Here is an 11,715-nt window from a genome sequence, read left to right on the forward strand (position 1 = left end):
TCACTGACCTGGTGTCTGTGTAGCCGTTTCTCTCAGATCTCAGTCCTCTCTGGGTGAACTCGGCCCGGTGGGCACCCTGGGAGCGGGGCTCTCCCCGAGTTCCCCAAGCGGCTCTGTCGCGGCCATCCTCAGCGGGTGGCACCGGCCTGGCGCGGGCCGCCGCCCGGCCGGGAGCCGGGACAGCACCCTCCTCCCCTCTCCTCGCTCCTGGGCAAAGGCACACCTTTTCCGGTTCCTTTGTCCCAGCTTAAATAGGGCAATTCGCAGAGGCACTGATTGGCTCAAATCCCGAGGGGGATGGGAGTCCAATCTGGTGGCCAGAACCGGGAGGTCACAGGGAGCAAATCCCCTCTCCTGCCACCAGAACCCCCCTCCCCCCCCCATCAAACCATCACAATCTCTCTTGCAAATTTGTCAATTGAAAGAGATCCCAGGGGATGGTTCATGTAGTATGCTGTGGATGACCACTCCAAGGTCCCACAGTTCCTTCTGTTTTAACAATGGATGTGGCTTCATATTCAGGAGGATTTGTGGGGATCAGAATCACCCCAGATGTCTCCATCCCAATCTTAAAGAGATACTATTAGTTTCCTAATCTGTAGGAAGTCAGGGGCGCGGGGACCCTGCAGAAGCATCATCTTGACCTTTTCTCCCAACTTTTGTCTTTTCTCCTTTTCTTCCTGTAACTGTTTCTGCAGCTGTTCAGTTTTTAAAGACAGTAACAGCTCAGTTGCTTTTCTACCTTCTATTTCTTTCTCTAGGTCCTTCTCCTTTCTATTTCTATTCTCCCTTTCTTGATATACAGCTTTTAAACAGGTACCTAGCATCTTGCAGATAACTCCTTTCCCCTTTCCATCCTTTGTGTGGCCCCTAGTTATTTTAGGTGCTCTTCAATGGCTTCCTAATTATGCCAAATGTCAGGAGCCCACTTTTCTGAGAAGTTGGGACTTGGGTTCACTCCATGCCTCCGTAAATAATCGGTGATACTACTTGCCATCCTGCCAACTACGTCAATTTGTCACAGATGGAGTGATGCACTTAACTTGTAAGAGAGAAGCAGCAATATATTTTATTGATACAAGACAATGAGGTAAATATAAATCACAACTTGATGATTTTCAAGTTACAATAAGTTTTCATCAAACCACAGAGAAGAACTCTGGTGGTGATTGGTGACTGTCTTGGTCACAGTGACCACGAAGCAGTTGAGTTTCAAATCATTGGAGATGATAGGAAAAAACCTGCCAGAGAAACTTTGTCCCTGGATATGGGGAGAGCAGACTTCAGGCTGCTGAAGGAGCTAGTTGACTCAGTGGATGAAGGAAAGGCTGTGAATGTTGTTTACCTAGACTTTAATAAAGCCTTTGACACCATTTCCCACAGCATTCTCCTGGTGAAACTGGCTGCTCATGGCTTGGACAGGCGTACTCTTCACTGGGTAAAAAACTGGCTGGATGGCCAGGCCCAAAGAGTTGTGGCAAATGGAGTTAAATCCAGTTGATGGTTGGTCACAAGTGGTGTTCCCCAGGGCTCAGTATTGGGGCCAGTTCTGTTTAATATCTTTATCAATGATCTGGATGAGAGGATCGAGCGCACCCTCAGTAAGTCTGCAGATGACATCAAGTTGGGTGGGAGTGTTGATCTGCTTGAGGGTAGAAAGGCTCTACAGAGGGCTCTGGACAGGCTGGATCGATGGGCTGAGGCCAACTGTATGAGGTTCAACAAGGCCAAGTGCTGGGTCCTGCACTTGGGTCACCACAACCCTATGCAACGCTCCAGGCTTGGGGAAGAGTGGCTGGAAAGTTGCCTGGCAGAAAAGGACCTGAGCGTGTTGGTGGACGGCTGGCTGAATATGAGCCAGCAGTGTGCCCAGGTGGCCAAGAAGGCCAGTAGCATCCTGGATTGCATCAGAAGTAGTGTGGCCAGCAGGACTAGGGAAGTGATCGTCCCCCTGTATTCAGCACTGGTGAGGCCACGCCTCAAATACTGTGTTTGGTTTTGGGCCCCTCACTACAAGAAAGACATTGAGGTGCTGGAGCGTGTCCAAAGAAGGGCTAAGAAGCTGATGAAGGGTCTAGAGCACAAGTCTTATGAGGAGCAGGTGAGGGAACCGGGATTGTTTAGCCTGGAGAAAAGGAGGCTGAGGGGAGACTTTACCACTCTCTACAACTACCTGACAGGAGGTTGTAGCGAGATGGATGTCCATCTCTTATCCTAAGTAGCAAGTGATAGGACGAGAGGAAATGGCCTCAAGTTGCACCAGGGGATGTTTAGATTGAATATGAAGAAAAAATTCTTCACTGAAAGGGTTGTCAAGCATTGGACCAGGCTGCCCAGAGAAGTGGTTGAGTCACCGTCCCTGGAGGTATTTAGAAGATGTGTATATGTGGTGCTTGGGGACATGGTTTAGTGGTGGACTTGACAGTGTTAGGTTTACGGTTGACTCAATGATCTTAAGGGTCTTTTCAAACCTAAATGATTCTGATTTTATGATTCTATGTTTCTAGTTAGTAAGGTCCCCTGGGAATCTGCTTTTGAAGGTATTAGGGTCCATGAATGCTGGTCACTTTTTAAGAGCCATCTTTTAAGAGCACAGGAGCAGGCAATTCCAAAATGTTGCAAGTCAAGCAAGCAGGGCAGAAGACTGTCTTGGCTGAGCAGGGATCTTCTAGAACTCTAGGTGGAAAAGGAAAGCATATGGACATTGGAAGCAAGGACAGGTGACACAGGAGGACTATAGAGATGCTGTTTGCCACTGTAGGGAGATAATTTGTGTGGCCAAAGCTCGATTAGAGTTTGAACTGGCCAGCACTGTGAAGGACAACAAAAAGGGCTTTTAAAAATATGTTAACAGCAAAAGGAGGATCAGAGATAACATTGGTCCATTGCTTGATGAGGTCAGTCACCTCACAAATAGGGATGTAGACAAAGCAAAGACATTTAATGCCTTCTTTACCTCTGTCTTCAACACCGACGATGGGTCCTGGGACCCCTAGAGCCCTGTGTTGGAAGACCATGATTGGGGAGATGATAAACTCCCAGCTGACCCTGAACTTGTTCAAGACTTGCTGCTCCAGCTGGATGCACATAAGTCTATGGGGCCTGATGGGATTCATCCCAGGGGACTGAAAGAGCTGGCTGATGTCATCATGGGACCTCTCTCCATTATTTTTCAATGGTCCTGGGAGTCTGGAGAGGTCCCAGTTGACTGGAAGCTGGCAAATATTGTCCTGATTTTCAAGAAGGGTAAGAAGACCCTGGTAATTACAGGCCTGTCAGTCTCACTTCAGTGCTTGGTAAAATTATGGAGATTGTTCTGAGAGTTATTGAAAAACACATGAGAGACAACACAGTCATTGGTCATAGCCAGCATGGGTTCATAAGGGGAAAGTCCAGCTTAAATAAGTATTTCCTTTTATGACAAAGTCACCCATCTAGTTGACCAAGGGAAGCCAGTAGATGTGTTTTTTTATTTTAGCAGAGCTTTTGATACTGTCTCTCACAGTATCCTTCTGGACAATATGTCCAGCACACAGCTAGACAAGTCCATAATACGATGGGTGAGCAATTGGCTGACAGGTCAGGCTCAAAGAGTTATGGTAAATGAGGTTACATCAGGCTGGCGACCAGTCACCAGTGGGGTTCCCCAGGGCTCAATTTTAGGGCCAGTGCTCTTTAATGTTTTATAAATGATCTGGATGCAGCAATCAAATGTACATTAAGTAACTTTGCCGACAATACTAAACTAAGAGGAGCTGTGGACTTCCTCGAGGGTACAGAGGCCTTATAGAGAGATCTGGATAGACTAGAGAGCTGGGCAATCACCAATCATATGAAATTTAAGAAGAGCAAGTGCCAAATTCTGCATCTGGGATGGAGTAATCCTGGTTATAGATACAAACTGGGGGATGAGAGGTTGGAGAGCAGCCCCGCAGAAAGAGATCTGGGCAGTTGGATTGATGGCAAGTTGAATATGAGTCAGCAGTGTGCCCTGGCAGCCCAAAGGACCAACCATGTCCCAGGGCGCATCAAGCGCAGCATAACTAGCTGGTTGAGTGTGCTTGGTTTATCATAGAACGGTTAGGGTTGGAAGGGACCTTAAAGATCATCTAGTTCTAACTCCCCTGCCATGGGCAGGGAAACCCTCCACTACACCAGGTTGCCCAAAGCCTCATCCAACCTGGCCTTGAACACTGCCAGGGATGGGGCATCCACAACTTCTCTGGGCAACCTGTTCCACTGCCTCACCACCCTCAGAGTGAAAAATTTCTTTCTTATATCTAACCTAAATCTGCCCTCTTTCAGTTTAAATCCATTGCCCCTTGTCCTATCACTACACACCCTTGTAAAAAGTCCCTCTCCAGCTTTCCTGTAGGCCCCCTTTAGGTACTGGAAAGCTGCTATAAGATCACCCCGGAGCCTTCTCTTCTCCAGGCTGAACAGCCCCAACTCTCTCAGCCTATTTTCATAGCAGAGGTGCTCCAGCCCTCTGATCATCTTCGTGGCCCTCCTCTGGACTCGTTCCAGTAGCTCTATGTCCTTCTTGTATTCCGATGTATTCCCTGCGGGGCTGTTCATCACCGCGGGCAGAGGGGGCCGGGCTCTCATTGTGCTGTCCTGTCTCATATCGCTTTATGACACGATCGCGGCGCTGGCCACGCAGCTGGGCTGGTCCGTGTACGTGGCGTTGGCATCGTGCCCGTGTCTCGGGCGCCACCTCTCGCAATTTGCCGGTAACCGCGCCCAGTCCCTGGGGAAGGCAGGAGAGGGTCCCTTTCCCCTCCCCCCGTTCTGCACCCCGCCCTTCTCATTCCGGCTGATTACAACGGCCTTTGAGGATTTTGAATACTCTGGGAGTGTCCTAGCCAGCGTGGTCTCAATGCTCTGTGTCCTGAAGGTGTTTCGGGTTTTGATTGGAGTTAAACGAGTATTTAACGATATCCCAGAGAGATCCGCCCTGAGGCCACATAGTTATGAGTGGCAGGGCGTGTGGGAGAGCAGGGGCAAAGGCCTAAGACAGTTGGTACCTCCAGTGTTTCGGAACTTCACCTCTGAACAAGTGCAGAATCCTGAAAAACTGATAGAATGTTTGGAAAAACTATGCTGTCACCCTGGCGATCCCTGGGAGACCCAGATCAGTGCAATGTGCTGAGGCTGGGCCCACGCCTACCGAGCTGCCTTGTCTAACACTCTTCAGCACTCTCAAAGGGGAGAGGAGGTCCCTGGATCTGATGACAAAATGACAGACACTGCAGCTGAACCAGAGAACCCCCCTGTTCTGGTATCAGTTGCCCCTGTACAGAAGAAAAAATGCATAAAAAACAGTTCACTTAGTAAGGGATGAAGATGAACCAGGGCCATCACAAGAACAGGAAGAGGCAGAGCCCACACATGAGACTGATTTTCTGATCTCTATCCCAAGGTGAGCTGTGAGATATGTGGAAGGATTTCAGCCGCCTTCAAAACAAGAACATGGTTACCTGGCTGCTCCGATGCTGAGATAATGGAGCTGATGGCCTGGAACTAGATGGTAGGAAAGCCAGGCAGCTGAGATCCTTGTCCAGGGAAAAGGACATCGACAATGCAATTGGAAAAAAAAAAAAAAAATCCTCAGCCTCTGGAGGCGACTTCTGTCAAGCGTGAAGGAAAGGTACCCCTTCAAGGATGATATGACATGTCACCCAGGCAAGTGGACCACTATGGAAAGAGGTATCCAGTACTTGAGGGAGTTAGCTGTGCTGGAGGTGATTTACAACCATCTGAATAATGAGCAGTTGTCGCAGCTGGAAGGCTTCAGGTGGCTCTAAGTAGACCAATGCTCTAATGCGAAGGCTTCAGGCTTACTCTAAGGAAGGCCCACACTCCTCCAAGGCTCAGGAGGAAATGCCTCACCCTTAGGAGTAAACGCCCTGCCTTAAATAGTCAGGAGTCACATGATTTGCTAGATGGGTCAAGGCTATTGGTCACTTGACCATCCATCTCCCAGAGTGATTGGCTGAATGCTACAGCACCTGTTTCAAGGTAACTTTCCCAGTGTAACGAGCTACAGGTGTTTCTTAGTTAGCCTGCATAGGGAAAGAACCTTCACAGGATGCTGCAGCAGCCAAAAGGTTTCTCCACAATTCCCCCTTTTTGTTTTAAGATTAGTTTAAATCAAGCAGGGAGATTTTTCAGCAATACCATGGGAGATACATCTAGCAAACCAGTCATACATTTAGTTATTAATTCTAACATTCTGACTCCGACAGAGACTTGAAATTTAGTCTCTACTCGTGGAAGGAACAGGTTGATGGCCGATGTCATTATTTCCATTAGAAGGGTCATTTGATGGATGATCTCCATTCTGGCCATCGTTCGGATGTTGCCTGTTCTGTTTCTGATGTTGCAGGTCAGGGCAGACGCATCTTGCGGGTAGCCATCGTATCCCAGTATCTGTGGAAACGCAAGCATACCCACGACCCCAAGCAATAAGCTCACATGGGCCTTCCCACGTCTTAGTGAGTAGGTCCCGTATCCAGACTTTTGCTCGGGGCAGGTGCGTCTCGCCTGAAGACTGCAACGAAAGAAAGTGATTCAAAATAATGGGATTATTTGAATTTGATGGCACCGTAAGATGGTTAATTGTGTATAACGCTTTTTCTAGGCGACTCTGTGGGGTTTCTCCATGCATTCCCCCTTTTTGTTTTTCTAAAACACGCTTCAAGGTGCCATGAGCGCGTTCAACAATGGCTTGGCCAGTAGGAGAATGCGGAATACCCAAGGTATGATTTACACCCCATAGTTGTAAAAACTGCCGCGTCTTCTGTGAGACATAGGCCGGGCCATTATCGGTTTTTATAGAAGAAGGCACGCCCAAGACCGCAAAAGCGAGTTTCCAATGGGCAATGGCATCGCGACTTTTCTCCCCAGTATGAGCAGTTGCCCACATAGCTGAGGAGAAAGTGTCAATAGACACGTGCACATACTTAAACCTGCCAAATTCAGGAACATGCGTTACATCCGTCTGCCAAAGCTGCAGGGCCTTTAGGCCTCTGGGGTTTACCCCCGATGGCAGAGGTGCCGCAAGTCCGTGGCAGTCAGCGCAAGCGCTGACAATGTCCCGAGCCTCAGTGGGCGTTAAGTGGAACTGTTTCTGCAGGGTATGTGCGCTTTGATGGAAGAAATTATGCGATGCCTTGGCTTGTGCGATCTTATCGGGCTGAGGTGCTACCCATGCGGGGTTAGCTAGCATGTCAGCCCTGGCATTGCCTTCCGTTATAAAGCCTGGCAAATTAGTATGACTATGGGTATGCAGGATGTAATATGGGTGAACTCGATCTTGAATTGCACACCATAAGGTTTTTAACAGAGAAAACAGAGCCGCATTATTCACTTCTTTCAGAAGTGAACAATCTAAGCGTTGCGTTATATCAGCCACATAAGCAGAATCGGTGACCAAATTCAAAGGTACCTGCGAGAACCGTTGAAAGGCCATGGCAACAGCCCTCAGTTCAACCAACTGGGCTGAGCCTGACTCATGGCCTTCCAGCACCTGCCACTCAGATTCCTCCTTCCAGGTAACAATAGCTTTCCCAGTTTTCCCAGACCCATCAGTGAAGACGGTGGGTCCTTGTACTGGCACTCGGCTATTTTTTGGCCGCAAGGTAAAGCTTGTCGATCTTGCCAATTGCAGCAATTTATGGCTAGGCAGATGGTATGCAATTTGTCCTGAGAAATTTTCCAGCGCACTTTGGAGAGGAGCACTGTTAGTAAGGCTCCACTCAAAGTATTCCTGCTGTACTGGCAGAACAATTATTGCAGGATCTGCTGCCACCAATTGTAGACAGCGCTGACGGCATTTGATTATCAGACAAGCAATTAATTCAAATAACGTAGATGCTGTCTTTTTGGTTGGTGCGGCAAAAAGACCCATTCCAGAATATGCAAGGGGTCAGACCACTGTTTGTTCCATTGGCCAATGATACCTGTTGGATGAGAATCTGGAGTGGTAATAAAAACGGTAATATCAATGGAGGGATCTATTCGGTAAACCTGACGAGCAGAAATGGCCTGTTGAACCTCCTCTAGTGCCCGTCGCGCTTCAGGAGTCAGTTTTCGAGGTGAATTCAACTCAGGGTCCCCCTTTAAAATATTGAAGAGCGGCGCAAGTTGCGCCGTGGTTAGCCCTAGATAGGGACGTAACCAATTGATGACGCCCAACAGTTTCTGAGCGTCATTCAAGGTCTTAATAGAACTCGAGAATTGCACCTCTTGGTGTTGTATAGTTTGGTCCAAAATTTTGACTCCTAAATATCTCCAAGGAGGATGCTGTTGAACTTTCTCCGGAGCCACTTGCAATCCATAAGAATGCAGAGCAGCGAGTAGCCGAGGCTGTATCTTCAGCAGCTCGTCCTGGGTGGATGCTGCTACCAGGATATCATCCATGTAATGGTAGCAGTATGCTTCAGGGAACTGCTTACGGATTCCGGACAAAGCTTGAGCAACGTACCATTGACAGATAGTCGGGCTGTTCTTCATGCCCTGAGGTAGGACCTTCCATTGATATCTCTTTGCAGGTTCAGCGTTGTTAACTGCAGGTACAGTAGAGGCAAACTTCGGTCTGTCATTAGGATGTAAGGGGATCGTGAAAAAACAGTCCTTCAAATCAATGATCAAGATTTCCCACCCTGCTGGAATCATGGTGGGTGAGGGCATACCAGGCTGCAATGCCCCCATGCTTTCCATTACTGCATTGATTTTTCGGAGATCTTGTAGCAATCTCCATTTTCCTGATTTCTTCTTAATTACAAAGACAGGCGTATTCCAGGGACTGGTAGAAGGTTCAAGGTGTCCCTGTTGTAATTGTTCCTTAACTAGTTGATGAAGGGCGACTAATTTTTCTTTTGGTAGGGGCCACTGGGGTTGCCAGATGGGTTTGTTTGCTAACCATCGCAAAGGCAACGTAGGATATTGTGCGCCCTTCAGTACAGTGGCCCCCATCAAAAATTTGTCCCGATACGTACTCCCCAGGCCGCCAAGACATCCCGCCCCCAGAGGTTGAGTGGAGCTGTAGTGACATAGGGCCGAATTGTAGCTGTTTGACCCTCTGCGTTCTTTACCACCACAGGTCATTCGCTTCGATAACTCTGTGTGGTTCCTCCCAGTCCTGCAATGGCTGACCCCGCGGGGGCTAAAGGCCATGTAGGAGGCCATGCGGAGAAGGAGACGATTGTCACATCAGCCCCTGTGTCAATCAAACCTCGGAGCTGAATCCTGGACGGCTGGGCATCTGGCAATATTAAGGTGCAAGTCATCTGTGGCTTTTGGCTGGAGATATCCGCAGTCCAGTAAACTTGCGGAAGTCCTGTGGAACCAAACCACCACCTTCACGACTCTGTCGTTTTGCCTTAGGGACACTTGATTTGAAGGGTACAAGTTGAGCGATCCGAGTCTTTTCCGGTATTGTGACGGGGGGGTGGGCGTGGAAATCATCGCACAAATTTGTCCTGTGAAGTCAGCGTCAATAACTCCTGGGTGAACAAAGATCCCTTGAATGGTGGTACTAGATCTGCCCACCAATAATGCACTCAGCCCATGTCCTAGAGGCCCAAACGCATCCAAGGGAACCTTATAGACCCGACAGGATTCTAAGACGACTGTTGTTGCGGTGCATACATCCACCCCGGCTGATCCCTGAATAATGAATATGAATAACCATCTGAATAATGAGCAGTTACCCACAGATCCAGACGAGGTCCTATGCAATCAATTTCTACGGTGTGCACCAGCATCGTTGGCAGTAATGTCCTGGAGAGAAGGTGAGGAACCAACAGTGCAGGACTTGGCTGGTCAACTCTGGCAATACAAAGGAAGTATCTCTTCCTCTGTACAGGCCTGCATTGCAGCTGTGGAGAAACTGTACCAGAAGTTCCAGCAATTCAAAGAGGACATGTCCTACTCTCCACCCGTATGGACTCATATCTCAGCTATTAGAAGTAAGCATTCCCCTGATCCAGAGAGAACAGAGAGTGCACATGCCGCGGGGTAACTTGTGGTTTTTCCTGCATGACCACAGAGAGGACATGAGGAAGTGGGATGGAAAACCTACCTCGACCCTAAGGGCATGGGTACAGGAGTTGAAAGGAAAAACAATCATGAAAGGGGATTCTTCCAGGAAAAATGTCACTCCAGTTTCCAGTGGGCAGCTTCCCAGACAGTATAGAAGGGCTGACCACATTTCTGATCGTCTTGAAGAGACTTCTAGTTCATTTTTACAAAAGGTGAGCAATGAATACTGTGACCAGGACTAGAGGGACCCTGCCTCCAGCCAGGTGGAGGAGAGGGATAACAGGGTTTATTGGACTGTGTGGATTTGATGGCCTGGCACGTCAGACCCACAGGAATAAAGGGCTCTAGTGGACCCTGGTGCACAATGCATCCTGATGCCATCTAGGTATAAAGGGGCAGAACCCATCTGTATTTGTGGAGTGACAGGGGGATCCCAACAGCTGACTGTTTTGGAAGCTGAAGTGAGTCTAACCGGGAATGACTGGCAAAAGCCCCCCATTGTGACTGGCCCAGAGGCCCCGTGCGTCCTGGGCATAGATTACCTCAGGAGGGGGAATTTCAAGGACCCAAAAGGGTACCGGTGGGCTTTTGGTATAGCTGCTGTGGAGACAGAGGAAATAAGACAGCTGTCTACTTTGCCCAGTCTGTCAGAGGACCCTTCTGTTGTGGGATTACTGAGGGTTGAAGAACAACAGGTGCCAATTGCTACTACGACAGTGCACTGGTGGCAATATCGCACCAACCGAGACTCTCTGATCCCCATCCAGGAGCTGATTGGTCAACTGGAGAGCCAAGGGATGATCAGCAAAACTCATTCCCCCTTCAACAGTCCCACATGGCCAGTGCACAAGTCTAATGGAGAGTGGAGGCTATCAATAGACTATCGTGGCCTGAATGAAGTCACACTGCTGCTGAGTGCTGCTGTGCCGGACATGCTGGAACTTCAATACGAACTGGAATCGAAGGCAGCCAAGTGGTACGCCACAACTGATATCACTAATGCGTTTTTCTCCATCCCTTTGGCAGAAGAGTGCAGGCCACAGTTTGCTTTCACTTGGAGGGGCGTCCAATATACCTGGAATCAACTGCCCCAGGGGTGGAAACGCAGCCCTACCATTTACCATGGACCGATCCAGACTGCACTGGAACAAGGTGAAGCTCCAGAACACCTGCAGTACATAGATGACATCATTATATGGGGCAGCACAGCAGAAGAAGTTTTTGAGAAAGGGAAGAAAATTGTTCAAATCCTTCTAGAGGCTGGTTTCACCATAAAATGAAGTAAGGTCAAGGGACCTGCACAGGAGATCCAGTTCTTAGGAATAAAATGGCAAGATGGGCATCGTCACACCCCAATGGAAGTGATCAGCAAAATAGCAGCTATGTCTCCACCGACCAGTAAGAAAGAAATACAAGCTGTCCTAGGTGTTGTGGGCTTTTGGAGGATGCATATTCCAAGTTACAGCCAGATTGTGAGCCCTCTCTATCAAGTGACCAGGAAGAAGAATGATTTTACATGGGGCCCTGAGCAACAGCAAGCCTTTGAGAAAATTAAACAGGAGATTGTCCATGCAGTAGCCCTCGGGCCAGTCTGGGCAGGACAAGATGTTAGAATTGTGCTCTACACCGCAGTCGGGGAGAACGGTCCTACCTGGAGTCTCTGGCAGA

General features: G+C 48.7%; 1 pseudogene; it reads right to left on the bottom strand.

Annotated features, from left to right (window-relative positions):
- Positions 1-391: 391 nt before the first annotated feature.
- LOC147526278 (uncharacterized) lies at positions 392-3,017 on the bottom strand (annotated as a pseudogene).
- Positions 3,018-11,715: the final 8,698 nt, after the last annotated feature.

Source organism: Tauraco erythrolophus, chromosome W (genome assembly GCF_009769465.1).
Source record: "Tauraco erythrolophus isolate bTauEry1 chromosome W, bTauEry1.pri, whole genome shotgun sequence".
In the NCBI taxonomy this organism is placed as follows: domain Eukaryota; kingdom Metazoa; phylum Chordata; class Aves; order Musophagiformes; family Musophagidae; genus Tauraco; species Tauraco erythrolophus.